Source organism: Mesoplodon densirostris, chromosome 10, assembly GCF_025265405.1.
Source record: "Mesoplodon densirostris isolate mMesDen1 chromosome 10, mMesDen1 primary haplotype, whole genome shotgun sequence".
NCBI classification, from domain to species: Eukaryota; Metazoa; Chordata; class Mammalia; order Artiodactyla; family Ziphiidae; genus Mesoplodon; species Mesoplodon densirostris.
The window spans coordinates 19,719,361-19,742,171 of NC_082670.1; positions in this window are offsets into that span (position 1 = coordinate 19,719,361).

Below are 22,811 nucleotides of genomic sequence, written 5' to 3' on the forward strand. Positions count from 1 at the left end.
CTAAAACAAATGCACTGGGGGCAGGGGTAGTAGATCTATTTTAAATACTGTTTTCTGTTTCAATATAAAAAAACTGAATAATTTTCACTGTTGTATGTTTTCCTCTAATTCTCACCCATTGGCACACACATATTTAAGAGTTGTATAGGCCTATTTTTATTTATGCTTTTCCCCCATATTTATTATCAGACATTATTCCACACCCCTGCATTGCTTCCATGAGTATTGTTTTAATGGTTCTCCAAAATTTCATCATATTGCTATGTCATAATTTATACAACCAGTCTAGAAATGAGATATCTTTTGAGTTTTGAATGGTTATTCAACTCTTGGAAAGAATAGAAGTTGGGGTTTGTTTTAGAAATTTTTCAGCATGGACATAGGGTTGGCAGAGGGGAGGAGGTTTTCTTGGAGGTCAGGGCAAACTTCAGTGAACAATCTATCCTAATAGATCTTAGAGAGGTCCCAGAACTGCAAAGAGTTTGTGTTCCATCTGTATTTCTATATCTCAGCTTTTCTCAGGGATGCTGGTGTGTGTGGCTCAAATCATTTGTAAGTTTCATTGTGTGTAACCTATTACTAATATTAAAGTCTGAAATTTTGAGAAATCCTTTTTTTTTAATTAAATAAGAATAGATTTAAGATTGTCCTATAACAATACCTTGAAAACTACATTCCAGTGAGCAGTTTCAATTGGAAAGAAAGGAGGAGGTACACTCAGAAAAGTACTGCACATCTCAATGTCATATTACACATAACACACAACAACAAAGATTTTTATGGAGTGGACAGCACTACCCTAGATTCTTGCCCTAGTGTTGAAGTGACTGATGTCTCCTGGGATTGCTGGTTTCCAAGTAAAAGCAGGAGTGTCTTTTCCTATGCAAAGCTCTAGAAATTTACTAGGAAATGGTCTGGCTGCCACGATAAAGAGCAATGCTGTAAGCATAGAATGCCTCCAAGTATTCTCCAGATTCTTCATTATTTTCAGTCTAGGAAAAAGAAATTGGAAAGGAGGGTTGGAGATACCATTATAACAAAGGTTCTTTCTGACACTGGCCAGATACATCTCTCTTTCTAATGACTGTTTGTAGGGGGAAAAAAGAGTAAGCATAAGAAAACATTAAAATGTAGAAGTGGTTTCCAAACTTGGCGATGCACTGGAATCATTTGGAGAGGCTCCCCCACCCACCCACCCAATGCCTCCATCCCCAAAACAGAGACTCTTAACTGGTCACACCTGGGCATTCAGATGTTTAGAAGCTCCACAGTGATGCTAATGTGAAGCCAAGTTTGAAAACCACTGAGATACTGGATCTAGGAAGTTAGTAGAAGCATTAATAGGACCAGCTTGCTGACCGCTAATGATTAAGATACTTTCTGCCCTTGAGAACTGTGATCAAACTAATGCTTCTAAATCTGAAGTACGTAACTAAAGCTCATAGAAAACAGAGAAGTACAAAGTTCAACAGCACCTTTCTTGGTGAAGTATCCAAAGGGAGGACGACTCTGTTTTAGAAAGATTCAGCCCTAAAACTGATGACTTGAGATACCAAAAGGTAATTTTTAATTTAAGTTTCTCCAAATTTTTCCTTTGATTTTGTAGGGGAGGAAAAAATTATTTTTCCCTCCACCCTCCTAGGTTCTCCAGCTAGGACCCTATAAATTACACTGATGAAAGACAGCTTAACAAGAGAAAAACTACAGAAGTTTTTCTGTAGTTTTAACATAGGCATCACATTCACACATGGGAGAACTCAATGCTGTGCTCAAAGGGGTGTTTAGAACTAGGGCATCAACAAAATAACAATAAATTTTTTAGAGAAGTGACGAGATAAAGGAAAAGGACTTTGAACTTCCAGGGGTGGCAAACTGTGGGAAGGCAAATGTATAAGGAAAAGTAATGGTAGATAAGGGCTAACTAGCAAGGTTTCTTATGTAGATTCCTCTGGTGCTGTACGTGGGCTGATAAGCATCTAGACTTACTCTGGTGATTAACTTCTGTCCTTTCTGGTAGAGAGGGGTGAGAGGGATACCTTTACAAATTTGTGTCCTGCTTTTAGGCATATAGGGAGGGGGCAGAGAGCTTTTCTTCTATCTACTTCTCAAATACCTTTGGCTCAAATAATCCTTATGCCAAGTGGCATATTTGGGGCTGGCATATTCTGCTACTCTTAAATTTCTTATCTCTCATTGCTCCTAAACAGAACAAAATCTACGGCTATGTTTTTATTTTTTGCTCTGAATTCCAATAGAGTATATAGCAATGAAATAAGGCCCTAGCTTTAAAGATCATAATGAAGTATCTGCTAAGAAAAAAAAAAAAAACGCAAATCTTGAAAATAAGGCAAAAGGAGCATCTTATGTTCTTTTAATGTGATACAAGAGCATGAACTAACAGATCTACCCACTGACTCTTTAACTATATCAGGGGATATAGCAGTGTTTGACTTGCCATTTATTATTTATTAATAAGCCAATATTCTATGAAGTTACATATTAAGTTATAGATTTTTGTCTGATGGAAATACAAATTATTTATTTCCAGTAGGAAAAAATAAACTCAAAGGTTATGGTTTTATCCTGCTGTAAGACATTAACCAGTTTAGGCCCCAACTTAGTAAGTTTATCTCAGTATAACTTCCCTGAGGGAATCACTAATACTTTTCTTCTATTTATCTTTTGAATCAGGCTTATCATCATACTGGTTTCCTTGAAAATGAATTAAATAAATCTTTGACATGTTTCCTCTATATTTGTATGAAAGTCAGGATTTAAATATTTTGAAAATTATACTCTGACAGTTAGTGGCATTTTTCTTTAAGTTCTCATTTATCCCTACAACTTTTGCAATTCTGTGTAAATATCAGCCTTACAAGAGCCATAGTTGCATAGGGAGTTAAAATAAAACAGACAACAGAAAGTTGAAAATGTAACAAAAAATAAATAAAATACTGTACTTCTAGCCACTCTAACATGTGTCCCACTCAGATGTACAGAAATGTTATTTTCTTACTGAACTCAACTTGCTCACAAACCTCCAGTTTCTCTCAGTAGCTGAAAACACTTCATCTTGCCACTTCAAGTTAACTAAGTATCTTTCAGTTTAAAACAATCTTTGGGGAAATTATTCGGTCTGTTTAGGATTTAAACCCAGTCAACTCAAACTTCAATCACCTTAACAAGGTCATTTTCAAGTCTCAAGCAACTTCCCTTCCCCATTCTCTGAGTTGGTTTGAGATGAAGGAAAAACTTATACCAGGGACGCAAGGAAGGCATTTCTAGTCCAAATCTGTCCTCCGAGACCTTCATGGACTCAGTTCAGTTCACCACAGATACAAATAGTCCCACCAAATGGTTTGACCAAATCTCATTATGAGAGATTTGAGGCCTTGACCCCAACTCTTGTGGCTGATATCCTAAATTTTAAGACTTTCAGCTAATAAGTTGGAAATCAAATGTAAAAATTGAAAGTGAAGGAGATAATGAGTTGTCATGATGTAGTGATGACATGGGATGTGGTGCTGCCATGATGTACTGGGGAATTGTGTTTCCCAAAAAGATATGTCTGCACCCTAATCCCTTAAGCCTGTGTATATGACCTTACTTGGAAAAAGAGTTTTTGCAAGTTTCATTAAATTAAGGTTCTCGTGATGTGGTGATGATTCAGAATTTGGGGTGGACCCTAAATCCGATGGCAGATGTCCTTACAAGAGAAAAGCAGAAGGAGATTTGAGGCACAGAGACAAAGGGAGAGTCCTTATGAAGACAGAGGCAGAGATTGGAGTCAGGTTGCCACACAAAAAAACAACACTTGGAGTTACCAGAAGCTGGAAGGAATCTTCCCTAGATCCTTCTGCCCTCTCCCTATATCCTTCACACAAGCAGTACAGCCCTGCTGATACTTTGATTCAGATTTCTGATCTCCAGAACTGTGAGAGAATAAATTTCTGTTGTTTTAAGCCATCATATTGGTGGTACTTTGTAATGGCAGACCTAGGAAACTAATATACATGGTACGGTGTTATTTTGTTTCATTTTGATTAGAAGGGCATGTCGGGAGTGCTATAAGCAGACAGGGAAAAGAATCCTACAGAAAGCAGTAAATTCCAGAGCTGCTTGTATCACTTTGGACTTGATGCATAAAGAAAGGAGACATGTGCCTCCAGAAGACTGCCCTCTTAATCATATAAAGACAACATTTGAAGGACCATTCAAGCAACCGTGTGCCTGACAGGGTCTTGTTGCTCCGGCCAGGAGTCAGGCCTGAGCCTCTGAGTGGAGAGAGCCAAGTTCAGGACATTGCACCACCACAGGCTCCTGGCCCCACATAATATTAATCTGCGAGGGCTCTCCCAGAGATCTCCATCTCAACGCCAAGACCAAGCTTCACTCAATGACCAGCAAGCTCCAGTGCTGGACACACCATGCCAAACAACTGGTAAGACAGGAACACAACCCCTCCCATTAGCAGAGAGGCTGCTTAAAATCATAATAAGGTCACAGACACCCCAAAACACACCACTGGACGTGGTCCTACCCACCAGAAAGCAAGATCCAACCTCATCCACCAGAACACAGGCATCAGTCTCCTACACCAGGAAACCTACACAACCCACTGAACCTTACCCACTGGGGGTAGACACCAAAAATGACAGGAACTGCAAACATGCAGCATGCGAAAAGGAGATCCCAAACACAGTAAGTTAAGCAAAGTGAGAAGACAGAGAAATACGCAGCAGATGGAGGAGCAAGGTAAAAACCCACCAGACCAAAAAAATGAAGAGGAAATAGGCAGTCTACCTGAAAAAGAATCCAGAGTAATGATAGCACAGATGACCCGAAATCTTGGAAACAGAATGGAAAAAATACAAAAAACGTTTAACAAGGACCTAGAAGACCTAAAAAGCAAACAAACAATGATGAACAACACAATAAACGAAATTTAAAATTCTCTAGAAGGAATCAATACCAGAATAACTGACGCAGAAGAATGGATAAGTGACCTGGAAGACAAAATAGGAGAAATAAATACCAGAGCAGAAGAAAGAAAAAAGAATGAAAAGAATTGAGGACAGTCTCAAGAGACCACTGGGACGACATTAAATGCACCAACATTCGAATTATAGGGGTCCCAGAAGAGAAAAACAAAGAGACTGAGAAAATATTTAAAGAGATTATAGTTGAAAACTTCCCTAATATGGGAAAAGAAATAGTCAATCAAGTCCAGGTAGCGCGAAGAGTCCAATACAGGATAAATCCAAGGAGAAACATGCCAAGACACATATTAATCAAACTATCAAAAATGAAATAGAGGGGCATCCCTGGTGGCGCAGTGGTTGAAGGTCCGCCTGCCGATGCAGGGGACATGGGTTCGTGCCCCGGGCCGGGAGGATCCCACATGTCGTGCAGCGGCTGGGCTCATGAGCCATGGCCGCTGAGCCTGCACGTCCAGAGCCTGTGCTCTGCAACAGGAGAGGCCACAGCAGTGAGAGGCCCGCATACCACACACACACAAAAAATGAAATAGAATAAGTAGTAAAAGCAGCAAGGGAAAATCAACAAATAACATACAAGGGAATCCCCATAAGGTTAACAGCTAATCTTTCAGCAGAAATTCTGCAAGCCAGAAGGGAGTGGCAAAACACATTTAAAGTGATGAAAGGGAAAAACCTACAACCAACATTACTCTACCCAGCAAGGATCTCATTCAGATTCAACAGAGAAATTAAAACCTTTAGAGACAAGCAAAAGCTAAGAGAATTCAGCACCACCAAACCAGCTTTACAAAAAATGCTAAAGGAACTTCTCTAGGTAGGAAACACAAAAGAAGGAAAAGACCTACCAAAACAAACCCAAAACATTTAAGAAAATGGTAATAAGAACATACACATCAATATCTACCTTAAAGGTAAATGGATTAAATGCTCCCATGAAAAGACATAGACTGGCTGAATGGATACAAAACAAGACCCATAGATATGCTGTCTACAAGAGACCCACTTCAGACCTAGGAACACATACAGACTGAAAGTGAGGGGATGGAAAAAGATACTCCATGCAAATGGAAATCAAAAGAAAGCTGGAGTAGCAATTCCCATATCAGACAAAATAGACTATAATAAAGACTATGACAGGAGACAAAGAAGGACACTACATAATGATCAAGGGATCAATCCAAGAGGAAGATATAATGATTGTAAATATTTATGCACCCAACATAGAAGCATCTCAATACATAAGGCAAATGCTAACAGCCATAAAAGGGGAAATCGACAGTAACACAATAATAGTAGGGGATGTTAACACCCACTTTCACCAAAGAACAGATCAACCAAAATGAAAATAAGTAAGGAAACACAAGCTTTAAATGATGCATTAAACAAGATGGATTTAACTGATATTTATAGGACATTCCATCCAAAAACAAAAGAGTACACTTTCTTCTCAAGTGCTCATGGAACATTCTCCAGGACAGATCATAACTTGGGTCACAAATCAAGCTGTGGTAAATTTAAGAAAGTTGAAATTGTACCAAGTATCTTTTCTAAACACAACACTATGAGACTAGATATCAATTACAGGAAAAAAACTGTAAAAAATACAAACACATGGAGGCTAAACAATACACTACTAAATAACCAAGATATCATTGAAGAAATCAAAGAGGAAGTCAAAAAATACCTAGAAACAAATGACAATGGAAACACGATGACCCAAAACCTATGGGATGCAGCAGAGGCAGTTCTAAAAGGGAAGTGTATAGCAATACAATGCTGCCTCAAGAAACAAGAAAAATCTCAAGTAAACAACCTAACCTTACAGCTAAAGCAATTAGAGGAAGAAAAACAAAAAAAAAACCCAAAGTTAGCAGAAGGAAAGAAATCATAAAGATCAGATCAGAAATAAATGAATGAAGGAAATCATAGCAAAGATCAGTAAAACTAAAAGCTGGTTCTTTGAGAAGATAAGCAAAATTGAAAAACCATAAGCCAGACTCATAAAGAAAAAAAGGAACAAGACTCTAATCTACAGAATTAGAAATGAAAAAGAAGTAACAACTGACACTGCAGAAACACAAAGGATCATGATGGATTACTACAAGCAACCATATGCCAATAAAATGGACAACCTGGAAGAAATGGACAAATTCTTAGAAAAGCACAACCTTCCAAGACTGAACCAGGAAGAAACAGAAAATATAAACAGACCAATCACAAGCACTGAAATTGAAACTATGATTAAAAATCTTCCAACAAATGAAAGCCCAGGACCTGATGGCTTTACAGGCGAACTCTATCAAACATTTAGAGAAGAGACAACATCTATCTTTCTCAAACTCTTCCAAAACATAGCAGAAGGAGGAACACTCCCAAACTCATTCTACAAGGCCACCATCACCCTGATACCAAAGTCAGACAAAGATGTCACAGAAAAAGAAAACTATAGGCCAATATCACTAATGAACACAGATGCAAAAATCCTCAACAAAATACTAGCAAACAGAATCCAACAGCACATTCAAAAGATCATATACCATAATCAAGTGGGGTTTATCCCAGGAATGCAAAGATTCTTCAATATACACAAATCAATCAATGTGATATACCATATAACAAACTGAAGGAGAGAAACCATATGATCATCTCAATAGATGCAAAAAAAGCTTTCGACAAAATTCAACACCTGTTTATGATAAAAACTCTCCAGAAAGTAGGCATAGAAGGAACTTACCTCAACATGATAAAGGGCATATATGACAAACCCACAGCCAACATCTTTCTTTTTTTTTTTTTTTTTTTTTTTTTTGCGATACACGGGCCTCTCACTGTTGTGGCCTCTCCCATTGCAGAGCACAGGCTTCAGATGCACAGGCTCAGTGGCCATGGCTCATGGGCCCAGCCGCTCCACGGCATGTGGGATCCTCCCGGACCGGGGCATGAACCCGTGTCCCCTGCATCAGCAGGCAGACTCTCAACCACTGCGTCACCAGGGAAGCCCCGCAGCCAACATCTTTCTCAATGGTGAAAAACTGAAACCATTTCCACCAAGATGAGGAACAAGACAAGGTTGCCCACTCTCACCATTATTATTCAACATACTTTTGAAGTTTTAGCCACAGCAATCAGAGAAGAAAAAGAAATAAAACGAATCCAAATAAGAAAAGGTGAAGTAAAACTGTCACTGTTTGTAGATGACATGATACTATACATAGAGAATCCTAAAGAGGATACCAGAAAACTACTAGAGCTAATCAATGAATTTGGTAAAGTAGCAGAATACAAAATTAATGCACAGAAATCTCTTGCATTCCTATGCACTAATGATGAAAAACCTGAAAGAGAAATTAAGGAAACACTCCCATTTAACACTGCAACAAAAAGAATAAACACCTAGGAATAAATCTGCCTAAGGAGACAAAAGACCTGTTTGCAGAAAACAATAAGACACTGATGAAAGAAATTAAAGATGATACAAACAGATGGAGAGATATACCATGTTCTGGGATTGGAAGAATCAACATTGTGAAAATGACTCTACTACCCAAAGCAATATACAGATTCAATGCAATCCCTATCAAACTACCAATGGCATTTTTCACAGAACTAGAACAAAAAATTTCACAATTTGTATGGAAACACAAAAGACATAGGCAAAGCAATCTTGAGAAAGAACAATGCAGGTGGATACATCAGGCTCCCAGACTTCAGACTATACTACAAAGCTACAGTAATCAAGAGAGTATGGTACTGGCACAAAAACAGAAATACAGATCAATGGAACAGGATAGAAAACCCAGAGATAAAACCACACACATATGGTCACCTTATCTTTGACAAAGGAGGCAATATACAGTGGAGAAAAAACAGCCTCTTCAATACGTGGTGCTGGGAACACTGGACAGCTACATGTAAAAGAACGAAATTAGAACACTCCCTTAACACCATACACAAAAATAAACTCAAAATGGACTGAAGACCTAAATGTAAGGCCATACACCATCAAACTCTTAGAGGAAAACATAAGTAGAACACTATATGACATACATCACAGCAAGATCCTTTTTGACCCACCTCCTAGAGAAATGGAAATAAAAGCAAAAATAAACAAATGGGACCTAATGAAACTGAAAAGCTTTTGCGCAGCAAACGAAACCATAAACAAGACGAAAAGACAACCCTCAGAATGGGTGAAAATAGTTGCAAACGAAGCAACTGACAAAGGATTAATCTCCAAAATGTACAGGCAGCTCATGCAGCTCAATATCAAAAAAACAAACAACCCAATCCAAAAATGGGCAGAAGACCTAAATAGACATTTCTACAAAGAAGATAAACAGATTGCCAACAAACACATGAAAGGATGCTCAACATCACTAATCATTAGAGAAATGCAAATCAAAACGACAATGAGGTATCACCTCACACCAGTCAGAATAGCCATCATCAAAAAATCTACAAACAATAAATGCTGGAGAGGGTGTGGAGAAAAGGGAACCTTCTTGCACTTTTGGTGGGAATGTAAATTGATACAGCCACTATGGAGAACAGTATGGAGTCCTTAAAAAACTAAAAATAGAACTACCCTATGACCCAGCAATCCCACTACTGGGCATATACCCTGAGAAAACCATAATTCAAAAGGAGTCATGTCATTGCAGCTCTATTTACAATAGCCAGGACATGGAAGCAACCTAAGTGTCCATCGACAGATGAATGGATAAAGAATATGTGGCACATATATACAATGGAATATTACTCAGCCAGAAAGAGAAACGAAATTGAGTTATTTGTAGTGAGGTGGATGGACATAGAGTCTGTCATACAGAGTGAAGTAGGTCAGAAAGGAAAAAACAAATACTGTATGCTAACACATATATATGGAAGCAAAAAAAAAGGCGGGGGGGTTCTGAAGAACCTCCTGGCAGGACAGAAATAAAGATGCAGATGCACAGAATAGACTTGAGGACATGGGGAGGGGTAAGGGTAAGCTGGGACAAAGTGCGAGAATGGCATTGACATATATACACTACCAAATGTAAAATCGATAGCTAGTGGGAAGCAGCTATATAGCACAGGGAGATCAGCTCAGTGCTTTGTGACCACCTAGAGGGGTGGGATAGGGAGGGTGGCAGGGAGGTGCAAGATGGAGGGGATATAGGGATATATGTATACATATAGCTGATTCACTTTGCTATACAGCAGAAACTAACACACCATTGTAAAGCAATTATATTCCAATAAAGATGTTAAAAAATATATATCAGTAATCAAATGAAAGGACAACCACAGATTGGATTGAGAAAAATTCATAAGTTATATATCTCATAAGGGATTTATGTCTAGAACATGAAAACAAACAAAACTCTTGTGTCTCAATAATAAGACAAACAACGCAGTTAATACACGAACACAATACATGAATAGACTTTTCACTAGAGAAGATATATGAAGGGCTAATAAGTACATGAAAAGATGCTCCACATCATTAGTCATTAGGGATATGCAAATTAAAACCACAAGAGATACCACTTCCTATGCAGTCGAATGGCTATAATAAAATGGAGAGAAATGCAAGTGTTGGGGAGAATGTGGAGAAACTGGAACTCACACATTGATGGTAGAGATGTAAACTGGCGCAACTGCTTCAGAACACGTTTCCAGTTTCTTAAAAAACTACCATATATCCCAGCAATTCCACACCTATGTATCTACCCAAGAAAAATGAAAATATGTACACAAAAGGACTTTTAAATGAATGTTCATAGCATTTTTATAGCACAAAAGCCCCAACCTACATACAAATATGCATCAATTTATGAGTGCATAAACAAAATGTCATCTATCTATATACTGGAATACTCTTCAGTTTTAAAAATAATTGAAGTACTTATATATGCTACAACATGGATGAACCTCAAAAATATTATGCTAAGTGGAAGAAACAAAAGATTACATATTGTATAATTCTCCATATATGAAACATCCAGAAGAGGCAAGTCTATGGAGATATAAAGCAGATCAATGGTTGCCTGGAGCTCAGGTTGGGAGCAGGAATTGACTATAAACAGGCAATGGGAGTGGGGAGGAGGGGGTCCATGGGGACTTATTGGGGTGATAAAATGTTTTAAAACAAGATTGTGGTAATTTTTGAACATCTGTATAAATTTACTAAAAATCATCATCTTGTACTCTTACAGTGGGTAAATTCTATGAATCTTATACCTCAATAAAGCTGTTAAATACAAATAACCAGCATAGAATGGAAAGTGGGAGGTATAGATGAATCAAGTTTGGCAACATATTGATAATTTTTGCCATTGGATGATGGGTAATGAGGGATCATTATACTTTTCCTTTTCACTCTTTATGTACATTTGAAGTTTTCAAATAAAAAATGAAAAAGAAACGATTAAAAAGGGGGAAGAAAAGAGAATGCTTTGGGCATAGTCGTACGATGAGCATTTTTTTCATTCAGTCACATTAAACATAAGCAAGATTTTTTTGGTGGGGAAAATTCATGATTTAAACCAAAATAAGATTTGAGCATGAAGACTGAAAAGCATATTTCAAAGAGCAAATTTTATTTGAAGCCAGTTACAGCAACAAAAAGTGAAACATAACTGTATGATGGCAGTGATATCGGATGGTAAGGAGCAATATTCAAAGGAAATCAACAGAGCATGCCATGGATAATGGAAACAGAAAATTCTCCATCCTCTTATTCCAGCGGTCAGCAAAGCCTAGCACATTTGCCCTAACGATATTTCTGGTCTTAAGGACTTTCTTCTTGTAGGCTGGTTTATGCAAAAGCAAGCGAAGGACGGCCCCTAGCCAGACCACAGGAGGGTGATGTAGACTCTGACAAGTGAGCAGAAAAGGTTTCTGAGGCCACAAAAAGAAGCTCCTAGATAGTGATTTAACCAGTCACCTCTTTTCTCAGTGCAGAAAGACACTGGTTAGAGAAATATAATGAAGATTATCTACCAACAGAGGAAGCATGAAATGGATTCATTGAGTTAAATCTCTATTTCTTTTTTCAATCACAATTAAAGAGATGGGTGGGAGGGGATGATAAGATCTATAAATGAAAGTCTAAGCATGTAGCTTTATTTTGCTTTTCATTAATGAAGGAGAGAGAAATGTGTCATACGGATGAAAATATAATTTCTTGAGGGGCAAAGTGAAATATTAAAAGATTTTCCCATTGCAAATAAGGCAATTAAAACTATTCAATTCGACAAAGCACCGGACCCAGTTGAATTGCACCATAATTCATGAGGAAAAAAACAGTAGCAAGGGAAACAGAGAAGCCTTTGGCAAAACTGTTTGATAGCTCAATAAGAAAAGAATAAAGGGAACAACTGCACTGAGTCACTAATAAGCATTCTTAGATTTAAGCAAAAGAAAATCATTAAAAGAACTAGTTTCCCCAACTTCAATTATTAAGCACAAGAACAAAGATCCACTTAAATCTAAGCATTTGTGATTTACCTAAGAGAACTGGTCTGAATTTAGGAATTTAAAATTTATTTTTATTCAGATTTCAAGAAAGCACTGACAATTTTACTAGCATGTCACCTAGTAATAATAAAAGCTCACTAATAAACCACCCCAAATCATCCTGGATATGAGAACTAATGATACTGCATTTCAAAAGCTAATTAAAAAGTCAGCATACATAAATAGTATTGCTTAAAAACATTTTTTATAGAAATGTTTTTTTCCCACAGAAACATCTTATAACCATTAATAAAACTAATAAATTTTTACAGAGTATGATAAAAAATTGTAATCCTACACCCTCACTCTACACATAGGTCATTTCTCCTTCACCATTGCCTGCTGTCCCTGATTGGTGCCCCCTGGAATGTGTGTCACTCCCTATGATTCTGTAGGGACAAAACCCAGCCTCGTCCCAGCTATGCCACTGAAATTACTGAATCCAGTCAGGCATGTAGAGCAAAAGGGTCCTTTTATCTAAGTTCTCCCCAATAGCCCTATCTTTGTTTCTCTTCGTCTGTGTGGTTTTTGTCACCCAGACCTCAAGGGTCTCTCTGCTTCTGAACACAAAAATGTATAAGCACTTGAAAAGCATGAATGTGTGTAACTGCACCATTCTCATGGGAGTTTTTAGTATACCTTGAGCAAAAAGCATGGGCAGCCCCATGAAGCCAGGCCTACCATGGTCAGACACTCTGTCTGGTTAAAAGGGAACATAGTATAGAGACATAAAAGAAAAGCCTTAAAGAAAAAAGTAAAGAAAGAGACAGAGAGAGAGAGAAGGGAAGGAAGGAAGGAAGGAAGGAAGGTAGGTAGGTAGGAAAGGAAGGAGGGAAGGAGGGAAGAAAGAAGAAAAGAAAACATAAAAGAAAAGGTTAAGTTAAAGAAACATGGAGCCAGATCTACCAGAAGAAAACATTTAATGGTCCCCCCCTTCAAAGCAGAACTGTCTTAAAAATAGTGCCATCTGCAGTGATCCACCAGGTGAGATGTCCAAGAGTGGATGACCCTTTAGAAGAGAAAAAACATGATTTGGTAGACACCTATAAAACCTCCTCCTGCTCTGAGAGTCAATGGTTCTTTAATTTTCTTATTCAAAGTCAAGGTCGTGTTCAGGCACTGTCTATGAACAACTATTACTATGTTATCCACTTCAAGTACTTTTGCCAGTAACCTCAGTGGATGGTTGAAGCTCCTCAAAGAAATTTTTAAACTTCTCTTCACCTTTTAGAAATTTTATATAAATGAGGAGAGGACTGAATTTTGCCTCTAGAAAGGACTGCATGTATAATACCTTAGCACTGATTTATTATCAAGCACCACAAGCATTCCTTGACAACATATTGCTACATTGTTATTTTATATAACAATTCACCCCTGAATTGTCATTAACAGTGAACTAAGTATTTTTCTTTCAATTTGACTCAAGCAAGAACACACGTGTATTAATCCTATTAGATTAAATTATGCCACAATAATCAATAACCCCAAAACCTCAGTAGCTTAAACATAACAAGGATTTATTTCTCATGCACAAGAGGTCTACTGTAGTGCTAGGGGGCTCTCCAGAGCAACAGTTTTTCATGCAGTAACTCAGAGATCTTGGGTTAATGATGGTGTCCCATTCTCTAGTTTTTCTATGTAGAATACATGGCTTCTTCTGTTGCTATGGCAGGAAACAAAAGAGAAATGGAGGATTGAGCAGTAGTTCTATCTTTTGATCCAGGAGTGAAAGACATCATGTCCAGCTCTCACTCATTGGGCAAATCTAGCCATGTAGCCCCAACTGCCTGCAAGATAGCTGGGAAATGTGGATGAGTAGATGGAAAGTTGGGTGATCACCTATCTCAGTTGCAATAAAGTAATGGAAGTGGAAGATTAAGGAAATTAACCTGAGGTTCAAGAAACGAACAGCCATTTACCTGAGGCAAGCTTACTGGGAGACTGAATTCATGGAGGTTGCCAAGAATTCAGCAATAATAATAGCTAACATTTATTGAATACTTGAAATAAATACTTGAAAAGTGCCATGTATTGTTCTGTTTTGCCTGTATTAACTCATTCACTCTTTACAACAGTTATACGACAAAAGTAATATTATTATCCACATATTACCAATAAGAAATGTGAAACAAAGAGGTAGAGTAATTTGACCAAGGTTCACACAGCTAACGAGAGGTAGAGTCAGAATCTGAACCCGAGCAATATGGTCCCCAAGCCCATTCTCTCAATTGTCCATGATGAGGTAGAAAAGAAATGAACTTTAATTAAATTGCATTCTATTAGGAGTTACTTCTAATTTCTTTTTTATGCGTGGAGAAAATGAGATCTGGTGGAAAGAAGATGGATTTGGTGCCAGAAGATCTGAGCTCTAGTACCAACTTCACCAGACATGGATGGGATGTTGAACAACATACTTAACTTTCCCAAGTCCACTCCTCCAAATGGAAAATGGGGCTTTTATGGAGACGGGCTTCTTGTCCAGAGAAGAAATATAATAAATGAGGAAAACATTTTATAAACTCGAAAGTTCTATCAAATGACGCCTCAGCTATAGAAGCACTATACAAGATAGACAGAACTTTACTGACACACTACCTTTAACTTTATTGTTCAGTTATACTTTTTTACCGTACCTTTCTAGCAAATTCTAAACCTGGATCAATCCAGCTATTTATTCTTTCCACTTCTGTACCAAACTGCTGAGTGCTGCTAGAGAAAAAACATGTAGAGCCAAGCTTCATTGCTTCTACAAATTCAGTATCCAATTCCAGCTGGGCATCAACATTTCTTGGCAATTTTAGATTTCCTTGGTCAGCTCCCTCTTCTGCACAGAAGCCGTATCTATACCTTCCATGTTTTCACCAAACCTCTTATCCCATAACTCCTGTCTTATACTCCCAGTAGATGACCTAACTTCCTAGTTCATAAAGAAAATAAAAAATAATCAGATAGGAATTCCCTCAAATTCTGACACCAAGCCTTCCTACAAACTCATCCTTTCCTCCCCTCCTCCTGTGACAATGAAAGAAGTGTGCTGCCCCCCCCAAATTCTACCTGTACTAGGCCAACATCTCCAGCTCTCCTCTACTTTCCATTCCTTCTTAGATTCTCATAGAGCTAAGCCCATCAATCTATTCTGTTATTTTTCTACACCACTGACCTCTCCATTTCTAAGTGGTTTCTTACCAAACCATTAAGTTGTGATCAGGTACTTCCCTCTACCTCTTTCTCCCTCCAGTTACAACCCTAATCTTATCTCCTTTCTCAAAATTAAGCTTCTTGAAATAATTGTCTCCACTTCTCACTTGCCATTGGTTCCTCAATTTATTACAGTATGGCTTTTACCACATCATCCCACTAGATCACACATCCACCAGATCTCTCTCTCCCTCTGCCTCTCTCTCTCTCTCTCATACACACACACAGATGAACACACACACACACACACACACACACAACCTCTTGTTGATAAATATAATAAGCGATTTGCAGTTATTTATCTGTAGCACTTGACAATTATGAACATTCCTTCCTTCCTTAAAAGCTTTCTTCCCATGATTTTCAGGACATTGCATTCTCTCCATTTCATCCCTTCTTTTTTGGCTTCTCCACTTGGTCAGCTTTGCCGAACTAATTTATTTTGCCCATTCCTTACACCTTCATGTCCCTCAGGATTCCATCTTTTCCTTTGACTTTTTCCATCCTAACAATTCTCAGTTGATATTTGCAGGCACACACATGGCTTCAGATACAAACTTTTGCCTGATGATTTCGAAATTAATCTTCTCTTGGGCTCCAACCTATATATCATACTGCCTACTGGATAGCTTCTCTTGGATGTCCCACAGGAACTATATACCCAACACATCCCAAACATTCATGGAGCCTTGTCTACATGCCTTTTCTGTGCTATATATTTAGACTAAGGAGATAAAAGATAAGGAGGCTGCACCTCCAAGCAAAATTTCTGTATAGTGTGGCAAGGGCTGTGATGGATGGAGGTTCCAGGTGTGCTATCAGACTATGGATGTTACCCTCCAAAATAAGAATGGATAATATGTTGAATAGATATCTCACTTTGATTATGGGCATATCAAGTAGTACATCAAAACTGTTTTGTGTTCAGTCAATTGAAATTTGGAAGCAATGTTTCAGAGTCTTCTTTAGAAGCAACCTTGTGATAACAGACAGCATCATACTTAACACTGATATGAAAGATTCGATTAGGCGCATTCTGGGAAGCACATGACACTAAACATATTTGGAGAAAAGGCAACAGCAAGTAAAGAATATTGGAGATTTCTATTTTTCAATTATGTCATTATTCTGATCTCCAAAAATCTATTCCTTTGGGAAATATACTTTGCTCAAAACCAGAAATAATTTATTACCTAAGTTGCCATAATATCTTCTTACATAGGATTTATACAGTATAAGACCTCAGTTGAGCATAAATTATATATCTGCTCCTGAATTTTATATATATTTATATTTTATGTATATTATTATATTATTCAGGAGCATGTATAATATTAAACATATTATCAATTTATAAGTAAATATTCTTCAATGAAAAATTATAGAAATTTTCAGTAGGAATGATTTAATTGTTAGAAAATTATAAGTAGGTTCAAACACAGTTTTTGCCTGAATGATGAACTATAATCTTAAAAATTACGGAAGTTATTGACAAAGTTCAGATATTAACCTTTTTTTCCTTTGCCAGGATAGAATATTTACAGCTGAAGACTTATCTCCCTTCAGACTGCCACCTCTGCCAACAGTGATTTAATCTGCCCTTTGATAACAGCATTAATATATTGACATTTTAAATCTAGGAGGAAAAGAACTACTGAGTTGATTTACAAAGATGGCACATCAATAAGAAAAATGAATATCCCTGATCTTCCTCCCCTCCTAGTCTCTCCATCCTCCTCTTCACATTTTTCTTCAGATGCAGGTAAGTATAATGGCCAGATATTCCCTGACCTGGGACTTTTTCTGCGACCCTGCCCCAAGCTAGATCAAACCAAATTTATAGGGGGACAAAATGTTCTCTACCAGTGGCCCTTACAGTCCACCTTGAAGCCTTCCCTTAAGGAGTACCCCTTGTCTTAGAGATTTTTCTTTCATTCTCTAACCAAACTTTCATTTTTCTGGCTTTAAAGCATTCTCCTCAACCGCCACCATGGAAAAGTTTGACATACTGATATACAAAATGTAATAGTAACTGAGCCAATCCCCTTCAAGAGAGCAGCAGTGGTAACTGTTAATTACCGAGGGCCTAATACACACTAGGTACACTGAGCTAGGTACCCTATCACAGAATCTCGTTTAATGCTTTAAAAGAGTGTAGGTAGGTACTGCAATGCAGAGACTATTCATTCTTTTCACAGTTGAAGAAGCTGAGCCTCAGAGAGATGAGGAGACCACTCAAGATCCAATGCTACTGCTGGAATTCCAACCCAGGTAAATCTGACCCCAAAATATAAGCTCTTTTTATTGTATTTTAACAGAAAACAATGGTTTTACTAAATATTCTTGGATTTCTAATCACTGAAATTAGAAGACCATAGGAGACCATTTAAAGAGGCTTTTTCTTGCCCTTTTGGGTTTTTTTGTTTTGTTGTGTTTTGTTTGGGGTGTTTGGGGGGGAGGGGGAGGGGAGGGCCTTAAGTATCAAGTACACTACCGGAGGTCAGGTACACTACCTGTGGTCAGAGGTCAGGTCTTCCTAAACCCAACAGACCAGATATCAGAACGAAATGTGAGGGCAACAATTTCTTCTTTTTCTCTGAGTTGTAAAAGATTTTTTTTTTCCAAAAATCACTTACAGAAGTTAAATGATGGCATTCATGAATAAGACATTTATATGTTAGCAGTTAGCAAAAGCAGAACCTCAAAACAGTGCACAGGCGACCTTGCTTCACTTCCCCAGGGACTATCTCACACTCATCTCTGCTCTCTAGGTAGTCAATGCACCTGAGTTGTCAGACAGACCCTGGTGCGGGCTGTGACCTCTAATTACCAGATAGGGCTCTTTCACTACAAAGGCTTTCATGTTGAGTATCATTTGTTTCAAGAAAGCATCTGAGAAGGAATTCTCAGATCCAAGCAGATATTTATTATGCAAACATTTTAATACATTTACAATCTCAGTGAAAAATGTTATATTCTATCCTGAGATCACTATGAAGACACAACAACCAACAAAAAGGACTGTTATAAGACTATTTCCAGCAATATCTTCCTTGTTTTCAATTACAAGATGGGAAGAAAAAGAATACACATGAAAATGCATGTTTGGGAAATTAGAGATATATTTGAATACTTTCGTCTCAAGGACAATCTGACCTAGAATGAACGGTATGTAAAGATCGGCCTCAGGAAGAACACCAATCAGGAAGAGGTATAATGGCTGTTGTTGCTGAGAAGTCACTATGTCCTGGCCACTGTGACAAATGCCTTGCATAATTTACCTCTTTCCAACTTCACAACTACCCTATGAAACAGGTAGTAATAGTCTCATTTGACAGGTGAGGAACCCAAAGCTCAAAGAAGTCCAGTCTCTGGACTAGGTACACATAAATGATAGAACTCAGATCCAACTTTCTACAATAGTCAATGCACTCAACTTCGATCAATCATTCATTTACCACTTCCATGAATTTTCCTGTATCATCACCTGAAAAGTATCAACTGTACAGTATATATAGAGAGATTTCAATATAATTTGATATAAAATATATATTACATGTATTATATATTGTATAATTATTAATTATATATGCAATTAATTGTGTACATATGTTAAGTAACATAATTAAGTATATTAATATATAAATATATGATATAAACAAAATAATTATGTTATTACATTTAGCTAACCATTATTGCCTCCAGAAAGCTCTTTTTCTTTGTCTTAAAGAGAAAACAAGTATTAGAGAAGTGTTAAAGACCAAATTGAAACAATCTTTTACACATTCTGAAGAATTGAAAGAGAACAGAAGAGAGAATCACTTTCTAACTATGTGAATTTTTGTTGTCTAATGTTGTATTCTTGCACCTGAAGTGGTCACTCCAAACACCACTGATAGGTGGGAAACATGGCATTATGATGAGCGCTTAAGAGCAAGTCAGACACACTGAGAATTAACGGCAGGGAAAGGAGAGGGAACAAACTCTTCCAGATCTAAACTAGTATGCAGTGATCCATAATGGAAGCATTCTACGTATTTAGCAGAGACAGAACAGCATGATTTGGGATAATCACGGTACACTCCAAGAAAATAGGTGGGGTTTGAGCTGAAGGTTTTAGGACATAAAAGAAGAAAAGAGGGAGAGTGCCTTCCACACAAGGCAAAGCATGAGTGAAATTAAAGAAAAGAGAATAGTCACAAGACTCTAAGAGAAAACCTGCCTTACGAGATCAGAAGAGACTGGTGTGGCATATTGGAGAGAAGAAACGGATAGGATCACTAATACACTATTAGATTATAGAGAATATTATGATCAAGATTTAAATGTGACATGGCAGCTTTTAGAAAGCCAATGAGATTTATTAGCACACTGGACTTTAGAAAACTTCTTCCACTTAATCCTCACAATTGCCCTGTGGGGAAGGCATGAATATCAAGATTTTATATACAGGCATACACTGTTTTATTGTGCTTTGTTTTATAGTGCTTCACAGATATTGTGTTTTTTACCAATTGAAGGTTTGTGACAACCCTGCGTTTAGCAAGTTTATCGATGCCCTTTTTCCAACAGCATTTGTTCACTTCATGTCTCTGTGTCACATTTTGGTAATTCTTGCAATATTTCAAACTTTTTGTTATTACTATATTTATTATGGTGATCTGTGGTTAGTGATCTTTGATGTTACTACTACAATTTACTGAAGCCTCAGATGATGGTTAGCATGTTTCAGCAATAATATATTTTTTTAATTAAGGTATGTATTCAATACATTGTTTGTTTTTTAAACAATGCTATTGCACACTTAATAGTCTATAGTATAGTGTAAACATAACTTTTACGTGCACTGGGACACCAAAGAAATTCATGTGAGTTTCTTTATTGCAATATTCACTTTATTGCAGTGGTCTAGAACTGAATCTCTAATATCTCAAGGTGTGCCTGTACAAAAAATCAGTGTGGCAAATGGAATAGCAGGCCCCAAAGATGTCCACATCCTAATCCCTGTAATTTGTGATTATTTTACATTACATGGCAACATACTTTGTAATTATATTTACCATGCAAATGTAATTAAGGTTATAGACCTCAAAATAGAGAGATTATCCTGGATTATCCAGGCAAGCCCAATCTAATCATCTGAGCCCTTAAAAGCAGGCAATTTTCTCTGATTAGAAGGAGAAAAGTCGTGGCAGAAGAGGAAGTCAAAGAGATTACAAGCCTGAGAAAGATGTGATGCACCACTGCTAGCTTTGAGGTGTAGGGGTTGATATGCAAGGACCACAGAGAACCCTCTAGGAGTTTAAGGGCACACCCAGCTGACAGCCAACAAGGAAACAGGACCTCAGTCTTACAACCACAAGGAACAAGATTCTGCCAACAACCTGAATGAGCTTGGAACCTGATTCTTCCCAGAACCTGCCATAAGAGTCCAGCCAGCACTTTGATTTTAAACTTGTTAGACCTGGAGCAGAGAAACCAGATGAGCTGTTGGAACCAGTCCCTACCTACAAAACTGTGAGATAATAAATCTGTATTGTTTTAAGCCACTAAATGTTTGCTGTTTGTTACAGCAGCGATAGGAACCTAATACATTTAGGTTGCACAACTTGCCCAAGGTCACAGCGTTGATGAAGGACCGAACTATAACTCAAACTAGGGTACATCAAACTCCAAAATCATCTCTTTAACTGTTATGCTATCACATTTCTAGCTGAACAAAATCACAAAAGCAATATTTAAGACAACAGAAGCCAATTTGCCATTGTGTGTGGAGCTGTTTGGAAAAGGAGGAGCCATGTGAGAAGGACTCAAACTGACATATTCCACTCCTCAGAACAAGAGCCTTGTCTCTTCTCTCTTTTGTGTGTTCCCTTAGTAAGTAATGAAACATCAAAAAAGTGAGCTTTTTCTAACATTCGACTTCTTAGGGGAATTTTGAAAATTATAAACTTAATTTTAGAGTGTTGGAGTTCACTTGAGCTTCTAGAAGGAACGATGATACTTGCTAATTTTCACTTCAAGAGCAGGCAGATGTGGAAAAGTTGAGAGCTATTATCCTCAGAATAAAAATGAAATCTATCATGTAGAGTTAACAGTAATAGCAGTGGCTAAATCAAAACTCACAAATGACAGTAATATGACTTTAAAAAATGTTAAACCCATGAATGCTTTATCATTGAGAAATTAGTTCAAATATATCTAATACAATTTACAATCATTCTATGAAATAGAAAGTATTATCCCAGGTTTGCTACTGAGAGAAAAAAAAGAGAGAAGGAGAGACTCAAAACTGTTAAGTGGCTTGTCCAAAGTCACAGTTAGCACATAACCAACGTAAGACTTAAATCAAGGTTCCTAACCTCTATAGACTCCATACGATTTCTATGGCGTCAACCTATAGCACTGAGGAAAAGAAAATATGATTTTTAAGTGACTTCACAGAGTTGTCTTCAAAATGAACTGAAACTTTATAAGGCCACAGGTTGTGTAAAGATAAACCTGTCGTCAATATGCAACATGAACTTGGTCCCAGCTGGCCTCATTCATTGTGCACCAACAGGGTGAGACCCTATGGGGGCAGCCCTTCATTTTTCAGTGTGACCCAAAAATCCAGGATCACAAAATAATTTTAGTTTTAGTATCCAATTCTCATTTAAAAAATTCCTAAACATATGTGCATCTTAAGAGTGAAACATTATGTTAGTGAATAAGAATAGTAGGAAAAGAAGGAGGAGGAACTGGGGGTGGCTTTCTTTTTTAAAATCCTGGTCCTCCTCCAACCTTGCATTCGTCTGAACAGAGCCAGCACCTCCTCGGGGACCGTGGCTCTGAAGTGGATGGCAGACACACATGTCCAACTAAAATCATTGGGAGCAGCTGTTCCGCCAACTGTGTTTATCCTTTCCTGGGGCTCCTTGCTCAGAGTAAGAAATGGTGTGGACAGATGAAAAAATGCTGCCCTGGCACTACTGAAATGTGCTGAATTGCACTAGATAAAAAGTAGCTAAACTGTTGGAGTCAACTCACCAGAGAAAATACAACTCTCAGCCCTGGAAAATGGAAAGCAGTGTGAAAGCCAGGCAAGAGAAACTCTCCTGGCCAAAC